Consider the following 22,095-nt stretch of genomic DNA (forward strand, 5'->3'; position numbering starts at 1 on the left):
CATATTAGTCTCATCCTCATACTGTGTGGTCTCCGGGCCCCATATTAGTCTCATCCTCATACTGTGCGGTCTCCGGGCCCCATATTAGTCTCATCCTCATACTGTGCGGTCTCCGGGCCCCATATTGGTCTCATCCTCATACTGTGCTGTCTCCGGGCCCCATATTGGTCTCATCCTCATACTGTGCGGTCTCCGGGCCCCATATTAGTCTCATCCTCATACTGTGCGGTCTCCGGGCCCCATATTGGTCTCATCCTCATACTGTGCGGTCTCCGGGCCCCATATTGGTCTCATCCTCATACTGTGCGGTCTCCGGGCCCCATATTAGTCTCATCCTCATACTGTGCGGTCTCCGGGCCCCATATTGGTCTCATCCTCATACTGTGCGGTCTCCGGGCCCCATATTGGTCTCATCCTCATACTGTGCGATCTCCGGGCCCCATATTAGTCTCATCCTCATACTGTGCGGTCTCCGGGCCCCATATTAGTCTCATCCTCATACTGTGCGGTCTCCGGGCCCCATATTGGTCTCATCCTCATACTGTGCGGTCTCCGGGCCCCATATTGGTCTCATCCTCATACTGTGCGGTCTCCGGGCCCCATATTAGTCTCATCCTCATACTGTGCGGTCTCCGGGCCCCATATTGGTCTCATCCTCATACTGTGCGGTCTCCGGGCCCCATATTGGTCTCATCCTCATACTGTGCCGTCTCCGGGCCCCATATTAGTCTCATCCTCATACTGTTCGGTCTCCGGGCCCCATATTGGTCTCATCCTCATACTGTGCGGTCTCCGGGCCCCATATTGGTCTCATCCTCATACTGTGTGGTCTCCGGGCCCCATATTAGTCTCATCCTCATACTGTGTGGTCTCCGGGCCCCATATTAGTCTCATCCTCATACTGTGCGGTCTCCGGGCCCCATATTGGTCTCATCCTCATACTGTGCGGTCTCCGGGCCCCATATTGGTCTCATCCTCATACTGTGCGGTCTCCGGGCCCCATATTGGTCTCATCCTCATACTGTGCGGTCTCCGGGCCCCATATTAGTCTCATCCTCATACTGTGCGGTCTCCGGGCCCCATATTGGTCTCATCCTCATACTGTGCGGTCTCCGGGCCCCATATTGGTCTCATCCTCATACTGTGCCGTCTCCGGGCCCCATATTGGTCTCATCCTCATACTGTGCTGTCTCCGGGCCCCATATTAGTCTCATCCTCATACTGTGCGGTCTCCGGGCCCCATATTGGTCTCATCCTCATACTGTGCGGTCTCCGGGCCCCATATTGGTCTCATCCTCATACTGTGCCGTCTCCGGGCCCCATATTGGTCTCATCCTCATACTGTGCCGTCTCCGGGCCCCATATTGGTCTCATCCTCATACTGTGCGGTCTCCGGGCCCCATATTGGTCTCATCCTCATACTGTGCGGTCTCCGGGCCCCATATTGGTCTCATCCTCATACTGTGCGGTCTCCGGGCCCCATATTGGTCTCATCCTCATACTGTGCGGTCTCCGGGCCCCATATTGGTCTCATCCTCATACTGTGCGGTCTCCGGGCCCCATATTAGTCTCATCCTCATACTGTGCGGTCTCCGGGCCCCATATTGGTCTCATCCTCATACTGTGCGGTCTCCGGGCCCCATATTGGTCTCATCCTCATACTGTGCGGTCTCCGGGCCCCATATTGGTCTCATCCTCATACTGTGCGGTCTCCGGGCCCCATATTGGTCTCATCCTCTTACTGTGCGGTCTCCGGGCCCCATATTGGTCTCATCCTCATACTGTGCGGTCTCCGGGCCCCATATTAGTCTCATCCTCATACTGTGCGGTCTCCGGGCCCCATATTGGTCTCATCCTCATACTGTGCGGTCTCCGGGCCCCATATTGGTCTCATCCTCATACTGTGCGGTCTCCGGGCCCCATATTAGTCTCATCCTCATACTGTGCGGTCTCCGGGCCCCATATTGGTCTCATCCTCATACTGTGCGGTCTCCGGGCCCCATATTGGTCTCATCCTCATACTGTGCGGTCTCCGGGCCCCATATTGGTCTCATCCATATACTGTGCGGTCTCCGGGCCCCATATTGGTCTCATCCATATACTGTGCGGTCTCCGGGCCCCATATTGGTCTCATCCTCATACTGTGCGGTCTCCGGGCCCCATATTAGTCTCATCCTCATACTGTGCGGTCTCCGGGCCCCATATTGGTCTCATCCTCATACTGTGCGGTCTCCGGGCCCCATATTAGTCTCATCCTCATACTGTGCGGTCTCCGGGCCCCATATTGGTCTCATCCTCATACTGTGCGGTCTCCGGGCCCCATATTAGTCTCATCCTCATACTGTGCCGTCTCCGGGCCCCATATTGGTCTCATCCTCATACTGTGCGGTCTCCGGGCCCCATATTAGTCTCATCCTCATACTGTGCGGTCTCCGGGCCCCATATTGGTCTCATCCTCATACTGTGCGGTCTCCGGGCCCCATATTGGTCTCATCCTCATACTGTGCGGTCTCCGGGCCCCATATTGGTCTCATCCATATACTGTGCGGTCTCCGGGCCCCATATTGGTCTCATCCATATACTGTGCGGTCTCCGGGCCCCATATTGGTCTCATCCTCATACTGTGCGGTCTCCGGGCCCCATATTGGTCTCATCCTCATACTGTGTGGTCTCCGGGCCCCATATTAGTCTCATCCTCATACTGTGCGGTCTCCGGGCCCCATATTGGTCTCATCCTCATACTGTGCGGTCTCCGGGCCCCATATTGGTCTCATCCTCATACTGTGCGGTCTCCGGGCCCCATATTGGTCTCATCCATATACTGTGCGGTCTCCGGGCCCCATATTGGTCTCATCCATATACTGTGCGGTCTCCGGGCCCCATATTGGTCTCATCCTCATACTGTGCGGTCTCCGGGCCCCATATTGGTCTCATCCTCATACTGTGCGGTCTCCGGGCCACATATTGGTCTCATCCATATACTGTGCGGTCTCCGGGCCCCATATTGGTCTCATCCTCATACTGTGCGGTCTCCGGGCCCCATATTGGTCTCATCCTCATACTGTGCGGTCTCCGGGCCCCATATTAGTCTCATCCTCATACTGTGCGGTCTCCGGGCCCCATATTGGTCTCATCCTCATACTGTGCGGTCTCCGGGCCCCATATTGGTCTCATCCTCATACTGTGCGGTCTCCGGGCCCCATATTGGTCTCATCCTCATACTGTGCGGTCTCCGGGCCCCATATTGGTCTCATCCTCATACTGTGCGGTCTCCGGGCCCCATATTGGTCTCATCCTCATACTGTGCGGTCTCCGGGCCCCATATTAGTCTCATCCTCATACTGTGCGGTCTCCGGGCCCCATATTGGTCTCATCCTCATACTGTGCGGTCTCCGGGCCCCATATTAGTCTCATCCTCATACTGTGCCGTCTCCGGGCCCCATATTGGTCTCATCCTCATACTGTGCGGTCTCCGGGCCCCATATTAGTCTCATCCTCATACTGTGCGGTCTCCGGGCCCCATATTGGTCTCATCCTCTTACTGTGCGATCTCCGGGCCCCATATTAGTCTCATCCTCATACTGTGCGGTCTCCGGGCCCCATATTGGTCTCATCCTCATACTGTGCGGTCTCCGGGCCCCATATTGGTCTCATCCTCATACTGTGCGGTCTCCGGGCCCCATATTGGTCTCATCCTCATACTGTGCGGTCTCCGGGCCCCATATTAGTCTCATCCTCATACTGTGCGGTCTCCGGGCCCCATATTGGTCTCATCCTCATACTGTGCGGTCTCCGGGCCCCAAATTGGTCTCATCCTCATACTGTGCGGTCTCCGGGCCCCATATTGGTCTCATCCTCATACTGTGCGGTCTCCGGGCCCCAAATTGGTCTCATCCTCATACTGTGCGGTCTCCGGGCCCCATATTGGTCTCATCCTCATACTGTGCGGTCTCCGGGCCCCATATTAGTCTCATCCTCATACTGTGCGGTCTCCAGGCCCCATATTGGTCTCATCCTCATACTGTGCGGTCTCCGGGCCCCATATTGGTCTCATCCTCATACTGTGCGGTCTCCGGGCCCCATATTGGTCTCATCCATATACTGTGCGGTCTCCGGGCCCCATATTGGTCTCATCCATATACTGTGCGGTCTCCGGGCCCCATATTGGTCTCATCCATATACTGTGCGGTCTCCAGGTCCCATATTGGTCTCATCCTCATACTGTGCGGTCTCCGGGCCCCATATTGGTCTCATCCTCATACTGTGCGGTCTCCGGGCCCCATATTGGTTTCATCCTCATACTGTGCGGTCTCCGGGCCCCATATTGGTCTCATCCTCATACTGTGCGGTCTCCGGGCCCCAAATTGGTCTCATCCTCATACTGTGCGGTCTCCGGGCCCCATATTGGTCTCATCCTCATACTGTGCGGTCTCCGGGCCCCATATTAGTCTCATCCTCATACTGTGCGGTCTCCAGGCCCCATATTGGTCTCATCCTCATACTGTGCGGTCTCCGGGCCCCATATTGGTCTCATCCTCATACTGTGCGGTCTCCGGGCCCCATATTGGTCTCATCCATATACTGTGCGGTCTTCGGGCCCCATATTGGTCTCATCCATATACTGTGCGGTCTCCGGGCCCCATATTGGTCTCATCCTCATACTGTGCGGTCTCCGGGCCCCATATTGGTCTCATCCTCATACTGTTCGGTCTCCGGGCCCCATATTAGTCTCATCCTCATACTGTGTGGTCTCCGGGCCCCATATTAGTCTCATCCTCATACTGTGTGGTCTCCGGGCCCCATATTAGTCTCATCCTCATACTGTGCGGTCTCCGGGCCCCATATTGGTCTCATCCATATACTGTGCAGTCTCCGGGCCCCATATTGGTCTCAGCCATATACTGTGCGGTCTCCGGGCCCCATATTGGTCTCATCCTCATACTGTGCGGTCTCCGGGCCCCATATTGGTCTCATCCTCATACTGTGCGGTCTCTGGGCCCCATATTGGTCTCATCCTCATACTGTGCGGTCTCCGGGCCCCATATTGGTCTCATCCTCATACTGTGCGGTCTCCGGGCCCCATATTGGTCTCATCCTCATACTGTGCGGTCCTTGGGCCCCATATTGGTCTCATCCTCATACTGTGCAGTCTCCGGGCCCCATATTGGTCTCATCCTCATACTGTGCGGTCCTTGGGCCCCATATTGGTCTCATCCTCATACTGTGCGGTCTCCGAGCCCCATATTGGTCTCATCCTCATACTGTGCGGTCTCCGGGCCCCATATTGGTCTCATCCTCATACTGTGCGGTCTCCGGGCCCCATATTAGTCTCATCCTCATACTGTGCGGTCTCCGGGCCCCATATTGGTCTCATCCTCATACTGTGCGGTCTCCGGGCCCCAAATTGGTCTCATCCTCATACTGTGCGGTCTCCGGGCCCCATATTGGTCTCATCCTCATACTGTGCGGTCTCCGGGCCCCAAATTGGTCTCATCCTCATACTGTGCGGTCTCCGGGCCCCATATTGGTCTCATCCTCATACTGTGCGGTCTCCGGGCCCCATATTAGTCTCATCCTCATACTGTGCGGTCTCCAGGCCCCATATTGGTCTCATCCTCATACTGTGCGGTCTCCGGGCCCCATATTGGTCTCATCCTCATACTGTGCGGTCTCCGGGCCCCATATTGGTCTCATCCATATACTGTGCGGTCTCCGGGCCCCATATTGGTCTCATCCATATACTGTGCGGTCTCCGGGCCCCATATTGGTCTCATCCATATACTGTGCGGTCTCCGGGTCCCATATTGGTCTCATCCTCATACTGTGCGGTCTCCGGGCCCCATATTGGTCTCATCCTCATACTGTGCGGTCTCCGGGCCCCATATTGGTCTCATCCTCATACTGTGCGGTCTCCGGGCCCCATATTGGTCTCATCCTCATACTGTGCGGTCTCCGGGCCCCAAATTGGTCTCATCCTCATACTGTGCGGTCTCCGGGCCCCATATTGGTCTCATCCTCATACTGTGCGGTCTCCGGGCCCCATATTAGTCTCATCCTCATACTGTGCGGTCTCCAGGCCCCATATTGGTCTCATCCTCATACTGTGCCGTCTCCGGGCCCCATATTGGTCTCATCCTCATACTGTGCGGTCTCCGGGCCCCATATTGGTCTCATCCATATACTGTGCGGTCTCCGGGCCCCATATTGGTCTCATCCATATACTGTGCGGTCTCCGGGCCCCATATTGGTCTCATCCTCATACTGTGCGGTCTCCGGGCCCCATATTGGTCTCATCCTCATACTGTTCGGTCTCCGGGCCCCATATTAGTCTCATCCTCATACTGTGTGGTCTCCGGGCCCCATATTAGTCTCATCCTCATACTGTGTGGTCTCCGGGCCCCATATTAGTCTCATCCTCATACTGTGCGGTCTCCGGGCCCCATATTGGTCTCATCCATATACTGTGCAGTCTCCGGGCCCCATATTGGTCTCAGCCATATACTGTGCGGTCTCCGGGCCCCATATTGGTCTCATCCTCATACTGTGCGGTCTCCGGGCCCCATATTGGTCTCATCCTCATACTGTGCGGTCTCTGGGCCCCATATTGGTCTCATCCTCATACTGTGCGGTCTCCGGGCCCCATATTGGTCTCATCCTCATACTGTGCGGTCTCCGGGCCCCATATTGGTCTCATCCTCATACTGTGCGGTCCTTGGGCCCCATATTGGTCTCATCCTCATACTGTGCAGTCTCCGGGCCCCATATTGGTCTCATCCTCATACTGTGCGGTCCTTGGGCCCCATATTGGTCTCATCCTCATACTGTGCGGTCTCCGAGCCCCATATTGGTCTCATCCATATACTGTGCGGTCTCCGGGCCACATATTGGTCTCATCCATATACTGTGCGGTCTCTGGGCCCCATATTGGTCTCATCCTCTTACTGTGCGGTCTCCGGGCCCCATTTTGGTCTCATCCTCATACTGTGCGGTCTCCGGGCCCCATATTAGTCTCATCCTCATACTGTGCGGTCTCCGGGCCCCATATTGGTCTCATCCTCTTACTGTGCGGTCTCCGGGCCCCATATTGGTCTCATCCTCATACTGTGCAGTCTCAGGGCCCCATATTGGTCTCATCCTCTTACTGTGCGGTCTACGGGCCCCATATTGGTCTCATCCATATACTGTGCGGTCTCCGGGCCCCATATTGGTCTCATCCTCATACTGTGCGGTCTCCGGGCCCCATATTAGTCTCATCCTCATACTGTGCGGTCTCCGGGCCCCATATTGGTCTCATCCTCATACTGTGTGGTCTCCGGGCCCCATATTAGTCTCATCCTCATACTGTGCGGTCTCCGGGCCCCATATTAGTCTCATCCTCATACTGTGTGGTCTCCGGGCCCCATATTAGTCTCATCCTCATACTGTGCGGTCTCCGGGCCCCATATTAGTCTCATCCTCATACTGTGCGGTCTCCGGGCCCCATATTGGTCTCATCCTCATACTGTGCTGTCTCCGGGCCCCATATTGGTCTCATCCTCATACTGTGCGGTCTCCGGGCCCCATATTAGTCTCATCCTCATACTGTGCGGTCTCCGGGCCCCATATTGGTCTCATCCTCATACTGTGCGGTCTCCGGGCCCCATATTGGTCTCATCCTCATACTGTGCGGTCTCCGGGCCCCATATTAGTCTCATCCTCATACTGTGCGGTCTCCGGGCCCCATATTGGTCTCATCCTCATACTGTGCGGTCTCCGGGCCCCATATTGGTCTCATCCTCATACTGTGCGATCTCCGGGCCCCATATTAGTCTCATCCTCATACTGTGCGGTCTCCGGGCCCCATATTAGTCTCATCCTCATACTGTGCGGTCTCCGGGCCCCATATTGGTCTCATCCTCATACTGTGCGGTCTCCGGGCCCCATATTGGTCTCATCCTCATACTGTGCGGTCTCCGGGCCCCATATTAGTCTCATCCTCATACTGTGCGGTCTCCGGGCCCCATATTGGTCTCATCCTCATACTGTGCGGTCTCCGGGCCCCATATTGGTCTCATCCTCATACTGTGCCGTCTCCGGGCCCCATATTAGTCTCATCCTCATACTGTTCGGTCTCCGGGCCCCATATTGGTCTCATCCTCATACTGTGCGGTCTCCGGGCCCCATATTGGTCTCATCCTCATACTGTGTGGTCTCCGGGCCCCATATTAGTCTCATCCTCATACTGTGTGGTCTCCGGGCCCCATATTAGTCTCATCCTCATACTGTGCGGTCTCCGGGCCCCATATTGGTCTCATCCTCATACTGTGCGGTCTCCGGGCCCCATATTGGTCTCATCCTCATACTGTGCGGTCTCCGGGCCCCATATTGGTCTCATCCTCATACTGTGCGGTCTCCGGGCCCCATATTAGTCTCATCCTCATACTGTGCGGTCTCCGGGCCCCATATTGGTCTCATCCTCATACTGTGCGGTCTCCGGGCCCCATATTGGTCTCATCCTCATACTGTGCCGTCTCCGGGCCCCATATTGGTCTCATCCTCATACTGTGCTGTCTCCGGGCCCCATATTAGTCTCATCCTCATACTGTGCGGTCTCCGGGCCCCATATTGGTCTCATCCTCATACTGTGCGGTCTCCGGGCCCCATATTGGTCTCATCCTCATACTGTGCCGTCTCCGGGCCCCATATTGGTCTCATCCTCATACTGTGCCGTCTCCGGGCCCCATATTGGTCTCATCCTCATACTGTGCGGTCTCCGGGCCCCATATTGGTCTCATCCTCATACTGTGCGGTCTCCGGGCCCCATATTGGTCTCATCCTCATACTGTGCGGTCTCCGGGCCCCATATTGGTCTCATCCTCATACTGTGCGGTCTCCGGGCCCCATATTGGTCTCATCCTCATACTGTGCGGTCTCCGGGCCCCATATTAGTCTCATCCTCATACTGTGCGGTCTCCGGGCCCCATATTGGTCTCATCCTCATACTGTGCGGTCTCCGGGCCCCATATTGGTCTCATCCTCATACTGTGCGGTCTCCGGGCCCCATATTGGTCTCATCCTCATACTGTGCGGTCTCCGGGCCCCATATTGGTCTCATCCTCTTACTGTGCGGTCTCCAGGCCCCATATTGGTCTCATCCTCATACTGTGCGGTCTCCGGGCCCCATATTAGTCTCATCCTCATACTGTGCGGTCTCCGGGCCCCATATTGGTCTCATCCTCATACTGTGCGGTCTCCGGGCCCCATATTGGTCTCATCCTCATACTGTGCGGTCTCCGGGCCCCATATTAGTCTCATCCTCATACTGTGCGGTCTCCGGGCCCCATATTGGTCTCATCCTCATACTGTGCGGTCTCCGGGCCCCATATTGGTCTCATCCTCATACTGTGCGGTCTCCGGGCCCCATATTGGTCTCATCCATATACTGTGCGGTCTCCGGGCCCCATATTGGTCTCATCCATATACTGTGCGGTCTCCGGGCCCCATATTGGTCTCATCCTCATACTGTGCGGTCTCCGGGCCCCATATTAGTCTCATCCTCATACTGTGCGGTCTCCGGGCCCCATATTGGTCTCATCCTCATACTGTGCGGTCTCCGGGCCCCATATTAGTCTCATCCTCATACTGTGCGGTCTCCGGGCCCCATATTGGTCTCATCCTCATACTGTGCGGTCTCCGGGCCCCATATTAGTCTCATCCTCATACTGTGCCGTCTCCGGGCCCCATATTGGTCTCATCCTCATACTGTGCGGTCTCCGGGCCCCATATTAGTCTCATCCTCATACTGTGCGGTCTCCGGGCCCCATATTGGTCTCATCCTCATACTGTGCGGTCTCCGGGCCCCATATTGGTCTCATCCTCATACTGTGCGGTCTCCGGGCCCCATATTGGTCTCATCCATATACTGTGCGGTCTCCGGGCCCCATATTGGTCTCATCCATATACTGTGCGGTCTCCGGGCCCCATATTGGTCTCATCCTCATACTGTGCGGTCTCCGGGCCCCATATTGGTCTCATCCTCATACTGTGTGGTCTCCGGGCCCCATATTAGTCTCATCCTCATACTGTGCGGTCTCCGGGCCCCATATTGGTCTCATCCTCATACTGTGCGGTCTCCGGGCCCCATATTGGTCTCATCCTCATACTGTGCGGTCTCCGGGCCCCATATTGGTCTCATCCATATACTGTGCGGTCTCCGGGCCCCATATTGGTCTCATCCATATACTGTGCGGTCTCCGGGCCCCATATTGGTCTCATCCTCATACTGTGCGGTCTCCGGGCCCCATATTGGTCTCATCCTCATACTGTGCGGTCTCCGGGCCACATATTGGTCTCATCCATATACTGTGCGGTCTCCGGGCCCCATATTGGTCTCATCCTCATACTGTGCGGTCTCCGGGCCCCATATTGGTCTCATCCTCATACTGTGCGGTCTCCGGGCCCCATATTAGTCTCATCCTCATACTGTGCGGTCTCCGGGCCCCATATTGGTCTCATCCTCATACTGTGCGGTCTCCGGGCCCCATATTGGTCTCATCCTCATACTGTGCGGTCTCCGGGCCCCATATTGGTCTCATCCTCATACTGTGCGGTCTCCGGGCCCCATATTAGTCTCATCCTCATACTGTGCCGTCTCCGGGCCCCATATTGGTCTCATCCATATACTGTGCGGTCTCCGGGCCCCATATTAGTCTCATCCTCATACTGTGCGGTCTCCGGGCCCCATATTGGTCTCATCCTCATACTGTGCGGTCTCCGGGCCCCATATTGGTCTCATCCTCATACTGTGCGGTCTCCGGGCCCCATATTGGTCTCATCCTCATACTGTGCGGTCTCCGGGCCCCATATTGGTCTCATCCTCATACTGTGCGGTCTCCGGGCCCCATATTAGTCTCATCCTCATACTGTGCGGTCTCCGGGCCCCATATTGGTCTCATCCTCATACTGTGCGGTCTCCGGGCCCCATATTAGTCTCATCCTCATACTGTGCCGTCTCCGGGCCCCATATTGGTCTCATCCTCATACTGTGCAGTCTCCGGGCCCCATATTGGTCTCATCCTCTTACTGTGCGATCTCCGGGCCCCATATTAGTCTCATCCTCATACTGTGCGGTCTCCGGGCCCCATATTGGTCTCATCCTCATACTGTGCGGTCTCCGGGCCCCATATTGGTCTCATCCTCATACTGTGCGGTCTCCGGGCCCCATATTGGTCTCATCCTCATACTGTGCGGTCTCCGGGCCCCATATTAGTCTCATCCTCATACTGTGCGGTCTCCGGGCCCCATATTGGTCTCATCCTCATACTGTGCGGTCTCCGGGCCCCAAATTGGTCTCATCCTCATACTGTGCGGTCTCCGGGCCCCATATTGGTCTCATCCTCATACTGTGCGGTCTCCGGGCCCCAAATTGGTCTCATCCTCATACTGTGCGGTCTCCGGGCCCCATATTGGTCTCATCCTCATACTGTGCGGTCTCCGGGCCCCATATTAGTCTCATCCTCATACTGTGCGGTCTCCAGGCCCCATATTGGTCTCATCCTCATACTGTGCGGTCTCCGGGCCCCATATTGGTCTCATCCTCATACTGTGCGGTCTCCGGGCCCCATATTGGTCTCATCCATATACTGTGCGGTCTCCGGGCCCCATATTGGTCTCATCCATATACTGTGCGGTCTCCGGGCCCCATATTGGTCTCATCCATATACTGTGCGGTCTCCGGGTCCCATATTGGTCTCATCCTCATACTGTGCGGTCTCCGGGCCCCATATTGGTCTCATCCTCATACTGTGCGGTCTCCGGGCCCCATATTGGTTTCATCCTCATACTGTGCGGTCTCCGGGCCCCATATTGGTCTCATCCTCATACTGTGCGGTCTCCGGGCCCCAAATTGGTCTCATCCTCATACTGTGCGGTCTCCGGGCCCCATATTGGTCTCATCCTCATACTGTGCGGTCTCCGGGCCCCATATTAGTCTCATCCTCATACTGTGCGGTCTCCAGGCCCCATATTGGTCTCATCCTCATACTGTGCGGTCTCCGGGCCCCATATTGGTCTCATCCTCATACTGTGCGGTCTCCGGGCCCCATATTGGTCTCATCCATATACTGTGCGGTCTTCGGGCCCCATATTGGTCTCATCCATATACTGTGCGGTCTCCGGGCCCCATATTGGTCTCATCCTCATACTGTGCGGTCTCCGGGCCCCATATTGGTCTCATCCTCATACTGTTCGGTCTCCGGGCCCCATATTAGTCTCATCCTCATACTGTGTGGTCTCCGGGCCCCATATTAGTCTCATCCTCATACTGTGTGGTCTCCGGGCCCCATATTAGTCTCATCCTCATACTGTGCGGTCTCCGGGCCCCATATTGGTCTCATCCATATACTGTGCAGTCTCCGGGCCCCATATTGGTCTCAGCCATATACTGTGCGGTCTCCGGGCCCCATATTGGTCTCATCCTCATACTGTGCGGTCTCCGGGCCCCATATTGGTCTCATCCTCATACTGTGCGGTCTCTGGGCCCCATATTGGTCTCATCCTCATACTGTGCGGTCTCCGGGCCCCATATTGGTCTCATCCTCATACTGTGCGGTCTCCGGGCCCCATATTGGTCTCATCCTCATACTGTGCGGTCCTTGGGCCCCATATTGGTCTCATCCTCATACTGTGCAGTCTCCGGGCCCCATATTGGTCTCATCCTCATACTGTGCGGTCCTTGGGCCCCATATTGGTCTCATCCTCATACTGTGCGGTCTCCGAGCCCCATATTGGTCTCATCCTCATACTGTGCGGTCTCCGGGCCCCATATTGGTCTCATCCTCATACTGTGCGGTCTCCGGGCCCCATATTAGTCTCATCCTCATACTGTGCGGTCTCCGGGCCCCATATTGGTCTCATCCTCATACTGTGCGGTCTCCGGGCCCCAAATTGGTCTCATCCTCATACTGTGCGGTCTCCGGGCCCCATATTGGTCTCATCCTCATACTGTGCGGTCTCCGGGCCCCAAATTGGTCTCATCCTCATACTGTGCGGTCTCCGGGCCCCATATTGGTCTCATCCTCATACTGTGCGGTCTCCGGGCCCCATATTAGTCTCATCCTCATACTGTGCGGTCTCCAGGCCCCATATTGGTCTCATCCTCATACTGTGCGGTCTCCGGGCCCCATATTGGTCTCATCCTCATACTGTGCGGTCTCCGGGCCCCATATTGGTCTCATCCATATACTGTGCGGTCTCCGGGCCCCATATTGGTCTCATCCATATACTGTGCGGTCTCCGGGCCCCATATTGGTCTCATCCATATACTGTGCGGTCTCCGGGTCCCATATTGGTCTCATCCTCATACTGTGCGGTCTCCGGGCCCCATATTGGTCTCATCCTCATACTGTGCGGTCTCCGGGCCCCATATTGGTCTCATCCTCATACTGTGCGGTCTCCGGGCCCCATATTGGTCTCATCCTCATACTGTGCGGTCTCCGGGCCCCAAATTGGTCTCATCCTCATACTGTGCGGTCTCCGGGCCCCATATTGGTCTCATCCTCATACTGTGCGGTCTCCGGGCCCCATATTAGTCTCATCCTCATACTGTGCGGTCTCCAGGCCCCATATTGGTCTCATCCTCATACTGTGCCGTCTCCGGGCCCCATATTGGTCTCATCCTCATACTGTGCGGTCTCCGGGCCCCATATTGGTCTCATCCATATACTGTGCGGTCTCCGGGCCCCATATTGGTCTCATCCATATACTGTGCGGTCTCCGGGCCCCATATTGGTCTCATCCTCATACTGTGCGGTCTCCGGGCCCCATATTGGTCTCATCCTCATACTGTTCGGTCTCCGGGCCCCATATTAGTCTCATCCTCATACTGTGTGGTCTCCGGGCCCCATATTAGTCTCATCCTCATACTGTGTGGTCTCCGGGCCCCATATTAGTCTCATCCTCATACTGTGCGGTCTCCGGGCCCCATATTGGTCTCATCCATATACTGTGCAGTCTCCGGGCCCCATATTGGTCTCAGCCATATACTGTGCGGTCTCCGGGCCCCATATTGGTCTCATCCTCATACTGTGCGGTCTCCGGGCCCCATATTGGTCTCATCCTCATACTGTGCGGTCTCTGGGCCCCATATTGGTCTCATCCTCATACTGTGCGGTCTCCGGGCCCCATATTGGTCTCATCCTCATACTGTGCGGTCTCCGGGCCCCATATTGGTCTCATCCTCATACTGTGCGGTCCTTGGGCCCCATATTGGTCTCATCCTCATACTGTGCAGTCTCCGGGCCCCATATTGGTCTCATCCTCATACTGTGCGGTCCTTGGGCCCCATATTGGTCTCATCCTCATACTGTGCGGTCTCCGAGCCCCATATTGGTCTCATCCATATACTGTGCGGTCTCCGGGCCACATATTGGTCTCATCCATATACTGTGCGGTCTCTGGGCCCCATATTGGTCTCATCCTCTTACTGTGCGGTCTCCGGGCCCCATTTTGGTCTCATCCTCATACTGTGCGGTCTCCGGGCCCCATATTAGTCTCATCCTCATACTGTGCGGTCTCCGGGCCCCATATTGGTCTCATCCTCTTACTGTGCGGTCTCCGGGCCCCATATTGGTCTCATCCTCATACTGTGCAGTCTCAGGGCCCCATATTGGTCTCATCCTCTTACTGTGCGGTCTACGGGCCCCATATTGGTCTCATCCATATACTGTGCGGTCTCCGGGCCCCATATTGGTCTCATCCTCATACTGTGCGGTCTCCGGGCCCCATATTAGTCTCATCCTCATACTGTGCGGTCTCCGGGCCCCATATTAGTCTCATCCTCATACTGTGCGGTCTCCGGGCCCCATATTGGTCTCATCCTCTTACTGTGCGATCTCCGGGCCCCATATTGGTCTCATCCTCATACTGTGCGGTCTCCGGGCCCCATATTGGTCTCATCCTCCTACTGTGCGGTCTCCGGGCCCCATATTAGTCTCATCCTCATACTGTGCGGTCTCCGGGCCCCATATTGGTCTCATCCTCTTACTGTGCGATCTCCGGGCCCCATATTGGTCTCATCCTCTTACTGTGCGATCTCCGGGCCCCATATTGGTCTCATCCTCCTACTGTGCAGTCTCCGAGCCCCATATTGGTCTCATCCTCATACTGTGCCGTCTCCGGGCCCCATATTGGTCTCATCCTCTTACTGTGCCGTCTCCGGGCCCCATATTGGTCTCATCCTCTTACTGTGCGGTCTCCGGGCCCCATATTGGTCTCATCCTCTTACTGTGCGGTCTCCGGGCCCCATATTGGTCTCATCCTCTTACTGTGCGGTCTCCGGCCCCATATTGGTCTCATCCTCATACTGTGAGGTCTCCGGGCCCCATATTGGTCTCATCCTCATATTGTGAGGTCTCCGGGCCCCATATTGGTCTCATCCTCATACTGTGTGGTCTCAGGGCCCCATATTGGTCTCATCCTCTTACTGTGCGATCTCCGGGCCCCATATTGGTCTCATCCTCTTACTGTGCGGTTTCCGGCCCCATATTGGTCTCATCCTCATACTGTGAGGTCTCCGGGCCCCATATTGGTCTCATCCTCATATTGTGAGGTCTCCGGGCCCCATATTGGTCTCATCCTCATACTGTGCGATCTCCGGGCCCCATATTGGTCTCATCCTCTTACTGTGCGGTCTCTGGGCCCCATATTGGTCTCATCCTCATACTGTGAGGTCTCCGGGCCCCATATTGGTCTCATCCTCATATTGTGAGGTCTCCGGGCACCGAATCTGCAGCCCTTTCGGGTTCCACTCTCTTTTCTCTGATTGACGTCTCCAGTTGCAGTCTCCATTCTCTTGCTGCGATATTCTGGAAGATGAGAGGTGCGAGGTGCCAGCAGCCACTATCCTGACCAGAGCGCGCGGCGCCCCGAGCACTGAAAAGAGCTCATTAGTGGCCAAACTCTCCATCTCTCCTCCTAATCATTCCTCCGGGATGCCGGCGCCAATCCAGAGGGAAGCCGCGCAAATCAGCTGCCTGCGGCGGGTGAAATCTGCTCTGGTGTCAGCTCGTTACACTTGTGACGGTCCTTGAGGGACAAACAAATGGAGTCACAGACGATCGTATTGTGTGCTCATCCATGCCGACAGCTTCATATCCAGACAATAATGAAGACACCGCCGGAGACAAATGATTCCGGATATTTCCGTCATCCCAGAGATTCCCCCGAGCTCCTCTCCTGTTTCCAGCTCCGTCTACAGGAAAAGAGAAGGTGTCATCGGAGGTGAATGACACTGAGATTTCTCCGGGGAGTCACCGGGACACCGAGATTCCCCCCAGGAGTCACCGGGACACCGAGATTCCCCCCGGGAGTCACCAGGACACCACCGAGATTCCCCCCGGGAGTCACCGGGACACTGAGAATCCCCCGGGGAGTCACTGGGACACCGAGATTTCCCTGGGGAGTCACCAGACACCGGAGGTGGATGACACCCAGAATAACCCGGGGAGTCACCGGGACACCGGAGGTGGATGACACCGAGATTACCCCAGGAGTCCCACAAGTCACCACTAATTACATTGTACACAAATATCAAAAATTCTCTCTTCCCGAGTTCCCTCACTCCCGCTCTCTCTTCCCGAGTTCCCCCACTCCCGCTCTCTCTTCCCGAGTTCCCCCACTCCCGCTCTCTCTTCCCGAGTTCCCCCACTCCCGTTCTCTCTTCCAGAGTTCCCTCACTCCCGCTCTCTCTTCCCGAGTTCCCCCACTCCCGCTCTCTCTTCCCGAGTTCCCCCACTCCCGCTCTCTCTTCCCGAGTTCCCCCACTCCCGCTCTCTCTTCCCGAGTTACCCCACTCCCGCTCTCTCTTCCCGAGTTTCCTCACTCCCGCTCTGTCTTCCCGAGTTCCCTCACTCACGTTCTCTCTTCCAGAGTTCCCTCACTCCCGCTCTCTCTTCCTGAGTTCCCCCACTCCCGCTCTCTCTTCCCGAGTTTCCTCACTCCCGCTCTGTCTTCCCGAGTTCCCTCACTCACGTTCTCTCTTCCAGAGTTCCCTCACTCCCGCTCTCTCTTCCTGAGTTCCCTCACTCCCGCTCTCTCTTCCCGAGTTCCCCCACTCCCGCTCTCTCTTCCCGAGTTCCCCCACTCCCGCTCTCTCTTCCCGAGTTCCCCCACTCCCGCTCTCTCTTCCCGAGTTACCCCACTCCCGCTCTCTCTTCCCGAGTTTCCTCACTCCCGCTCTGTCTTCCCGAGTTCCCTCACTCACGTTCTCTCTTCCAGAGTTCCCTCACTCCCGCTCTCTCTTCCTGAGTTCCCCCACTCCCGCTCTCTCTTCCCGAGTTCCCCCACTCCCACTCTCTCTTCCCGAGTTCCCCCACTCCCGCTCTCTCTTCCCGAGTTCCCCCACTCCCGCTCTCCCTTCCAGAGTTCCCTCACTCCCGCTCTGTCTTCCCGAGTTCCCCCACTCCCGCTCTCCCTTCCAGAGTTCCCTCACTCCCACTCTGTCTTCCCAAGTTCCCCCACTCCTGCTCTCTCTTCCTGAGTTCCCCCACTCCCACTCTCTCTTCCCGAGTTCCCCCACTCCCGCTCTCTCTTCCCGAGTTCCCCCACTCCCGCTCTCCCTTCCAGAGTTCCCTCACTCCCGCTCTCTCTTCCCGAGTTCCCCCACTCCCGCTCTCCCTTCCAGAGTTCCCTCACTCCCACTCTGTCTTCCCAAGTTCCCCCACTCCTGCTCTCTCTTCCTGAGTTCCCTCACTCCCGCTCTCTCTTCCCGAGTTCCCCCACTCCCGCTCTCCCTTCCAGAGTTCCCTCACTCCCACTCTGTCTTCCCAAGTTCCCCCACTCCTGCTCTCTCTTCCTGAGTTCCCTCACTCCCGCTCTCTCTTCCCGAGTTCCCCCACTCCCGCTCTCCCTTCCCGAGTTCCCCCACTCCCGCTGTCTCTTCCAGAGTTCCCTCACTCCCGCTCTCTCTTCCCGAGTTCCCTCACTCCCGCTCTCTCTTCCCGAGTTCCCCCACTCCCGCTCTCCCTTCCAGAGTTCCCTCACTCCCGCTCTGTCTTCCCAAGTTCCCCCACTCCTGCTCTCCCTTCCCGAGTTCCCCCACTCCCGCTCTCTCTTCCCGTGTTCCCTCACTCCCGCTCTCTCTTCCTGAGTTCCCCCACTCCCGCTCTCTCTTCCAGAGTTCCCTCACTCCCGCTCTCTCTTCCCGAGTTCCCCCACTCCCGCTCTCTCTTCCAGAGTTCCCTCACTCCCGCTCTCTCTTCCCGAGTTCCCCCACTCCCGCTCTCTCTTCCAGAGTTCCCTCACTCCCGCTCTCTCTTCCCGAGTTCCCTCACTCCCACTCTGGGAAATGGGTAGTAATGGGGCCTGAGGTCCCCTATAGTAAATGATGGGGCCACCACTGGGAAGTTGGTAGTAATGGGGCCCGAGGTCCCCTATAGTAGATAATGGGGCCACCACTGGGAAATGGGTAGTAATGGGGCCCAGGGGTCCCCTATAGTAGATAATGGGGCCAGGGTGATGCAGAGACGTCCATCATGACATCATTGCCACACTGTCACTGGAAGAATGTCACCCGCTTTGTTCCAGGTGAGCCCCAATGTGACGTTGCTCCCAGAATGCCACTAACCTGATTTCCCAACCCCCACAGATAAATCGGACCTGCCTGCGTACATTCCGCGCCTCTCGTTGTATTTGTAGAGAACGGAGCTGAGCGGGGTGCGGGAAGGTCGTTGTGGGCTCCGGGCGCTCAACGATCGTCCCAGCTTTCCGATCGTCCTTTTTATATTGTGTGATGAATTAGAAGTTACATTCGATGAGATGATTATTATAGAAAGCCTGAGGGGCGTCCGAGGTGCACCTTGTCCTGAGGCCACTTCTAGATTGTGATTGGCCAAAGCATGACTAGGGGAAGACCACTCAGAAATCCCTGAGCCTTGAACCGGATCTATTCGAGTTCAGCTGGAGGTGACCAATCACTGCTGGATACTCCATGACCCAATAATCTTCACCAACAAGCTGGATATGAGGCCCATCCCCCGGCCCATGGCAACAGGACAATATGGCGGCCAACATAGAGACAGAGGACTGCCATGTTTTCTGATGCAGAATAATACTGACTTAGCAGACGCACAGCGAGGCCAATCACCAGAGACCGATCACCAGAGACAGACCGATCACCAGAGACCGATCACCAGAGACCGATCACCAGAGACCGATCACCAGAGACAGACCGATCACCAGAGACCAATCACAAGAGACCGATCACCAGAGACCGATCACCAGAGACCGATCACCAAAGACCGATCACCAGAGACCGATCACCAGAGACCGATCACCAGAGACAGACCGATCACCAGAGACCAATCACCAGAGACCGATCACCAGAGACCGATCACCAGAGACAGACCGATCACCAGAGACCAATCACCAATCACCAGAGACCGATCACCAGAGACCGATCACCAAAGACCGATCATCAGAGACCGATCACCAGAGACCAATCACCAGAGACCGATCACCAGAGACCGATCACCAGAGACCGATCACCAGAGACCAATCACCAGAGACCGATCACCAGAGACCGATCACCAGAGACAGACCGATCACCAGAGACCAATCACCAGAGACCGATCACCAGAGACCGATCACCAAAGACCGATCACCAGAGACCGATCACCAGAGACCGATCACCAAAGACCGATCACCAGAGACCGATCACCAAAGACCGATCACCAGAGACCGATCACCAGACACCGATCACCAGACACCGATCACCAGACACTGATCACCAGAGACCGATCACCAGAGACCGATCACTAGAGACCGATCACCAGAGACGATCACCAGAGACCAATCACCAGACACCGATCACCAGAGACCGATCACCAGAGACCAATCACCAGAGACGATCACCAGAGACCAATCACCAGAGACCAATCACCAGAGACCAATCACCAGACACCGATCACCAGAGACCAATCACCAGACACCGATCACCAGAGACCGATCACCAGAGACCGATCACCAAAGACCGATCACCAGAGACCGATCACCAGACACCGATCACCAGAGACCGATCACCAGAGATGATCACCAGAGACCAATCACCAGACACCGATCACCAGAGACGATTACCAGAGACCAATCACCAGAGACCAATCACCAGAGACCGATCACCAGAGACCGATCACCAGAGACCGATCACCAGACACCGATCACCAGAGACCGATGACCAGAGACCAATCACCAGACACCGATCACCAGAGACCGATCACCAGAGACCGATCACCAGACACCGATCACCAGAGACCGCTCACCAGACACCGATCACCAGACACCGATCACCAGACACCGATCACCAGAGACCAATCACCAGAGACGATCACCAGAGACCGATCACCAGACACCGATCACCAGACACCGATCACCAGAGACCGATCACCAGAGACGATCACCAGAGACCGATCACCAGAGACAGACCGATCACCAGAGACCGATCACCAGAGACTGATCACCAGAGACCGATCACCAGATAACGATCACCAGACACCGATCACCAGAGAACGATCACCAGACACCGATCACCAGAGACCGATCACCAAACACCGATCACCAGAGACCGATCACCAGACACCGATCACCAGACACCGATCACCAGAGACCGATCACCAGAGACCGATCACCAGACACCGATCACCAGAGAACGATCACCAGACACCGATCACCAGAGAACGATCACCAGAGACCGATCAATCACCAGACACTCTGATGATCGGTCTCTGGTGATCGATCACCAGACACCGATCACCAGAGACCGATCACCAGAGACGATCACCAGAGACCGATCACCAGACACCGATCACCAGAGACCAATCACCAGACACCGATCACCAGAGACCGATCACCAGAGACCGATCACCAGACACCGATCACCAGAGAACGATCACCAGACACCGATCACCAGAGACCGATCACCAGAGACCGATCACCAAAGACCGATCACCAGACACCGATCACCAGACACCGATCACCAGAGACCGATCACCAGAGACCGATCACCAGAGACCAATCACCAGAGACCAATCACCAGACACCGATCACCAGAGACCGATCACCAGAGACCGATCACCAGAGACGATCACCAGAGACCGATCACCAGAGACCAATCACCAGACACCGATCACCAGAGACCGATCACCAGAGACCGATCACCAGACACCGATCACCAGAGAACGATCACCAGACACCGATCACCAGACACCGATCACCAGAGACCGATCACCAAAGACCGATCACCAGACACCGATCACCAGACACCGATCACCAGAGACCGATCACCAGAGACCGATCACCAGAGACCAATCACCAGAGACCAATCACCAGACACCGATCACCAGAGACCGATCACCAGAGACAGACCGATCACCAGACACTGATCACCAGAGACCGATCACCAGACACCAATCACCAGAGACCAATCACCAGACACCGATCACCAGAGACCAATCACCAGACACCAATCACCAGAGACCAATCACCAGACACCGATCACCAGAGACCGATCACCAGAGACCGATCACCAGAGACCGATCACCAGAGACCAATCACCAGAGACCAATCACCAGACACCGATCACCAGAGACCGATCACCAGAGACAGACCGATCACCAGACACCGATCACCAGACACCGATCACCAGAGACGGATCACCAGACACCGATCACCAGACACCGATCACCAGACACCGATCACCAGAGACTGATCACCAGAGACTGATCACCAGAGACCGATCACCAGAGACCGATCACCAGAGACTATTCAGGCATTGAGAGTATTTTTGAAGAAATGACACTTGTCTACAATGTAAAGTAGTGAGTGTACAGCTTGTATAACAGTGTAAATTTCCTGTCCCCTCAAAATAACTCAACACACAGCCATTAATGTCTAAACCGCTGGCAACAAAAGTCAGTACACCCCTAAGTGAAAATCTCCAAATTGGGCCCAAAGTGTGAATATTTTGTGTGGCCGCCATTATTTTCCAGCACTGCCTTCACCCTCTTGGGCATGGAGGTCACCAGAGCTTCACAGGCTGTCACTGGAGTCCTCTTCCCCTCCCCCATG

The sequence above is a fragment of the Lithobates pipiens genome, unplaced genomic scaffold (assembly GCF_037356315.1).
Source record: "Lithobates pipiens isolate NorthernLeopardFrog02 unplaced genomic scaffold, aLitPip1_a1.2 Scaffold_27, whole genome shotgun sequence".
In the NCBI taxonomy this organism is placed as follows: Eukaryota; Metazoa; Chordata; class Amphibia; order Anura; family Ranidae; genus Lithobates; species Lithobates pipiens.